Source organism: Mastomys coucha, unplaced genomic scaffold, assembly GCF_008632895.1.
Source record: "Mastomys coucha isolate ucsf_1 unplaced genomic scaffold, UCSF_Mcou_1 pScaffold14, whole genome shotgun sequence".
In the NCBI taxonomy this organism is placed as follows: domain Eukaryota; kingdom Metazoa; phylum Chordata; class Mammalia; order Rodentia; family Muridae; genus Mastomys; species Mastomys coucha.
Window position 1 is genome coordinate 49,544,511 of NW_022196896.1, and position 374 is coordinate 49,544,884.

The following is a 374-nucleotide window of genomic DNA, read 5'->3' on the forward strand; positions in this document are numbered from 1 at the left end:
AATAAAGAAAATATCTAAAAGAAAAAAAAAAGAAAAAGTTAAAAAAAATAAAAAAATAAAAAAAAATAAAGTGATGCTCCCTTCCACTAGTATTCACTGAAAAATGTCTCCTCAGGATGGGGTGGGGCCTGAGCATCATCTACCCCTTCCATACAAGGATTCTGGCTGACCTATTCTTGTTCAGATCTTATTCACATAAGCACAGCTGCTGTAATTTCATGATAGCCATGCCATGCCATGTCCAGAACACTGTTTCAAAGCAATGCTCTCCACCGTCCAGTTCTTCTTAAATCCTTTTTACCTCCTCATCTGCTTCTTGGATGTTCTCTGGGCCTTGGTAGTGGTGAGGTTAATATAGATGTTCTATATAGGGT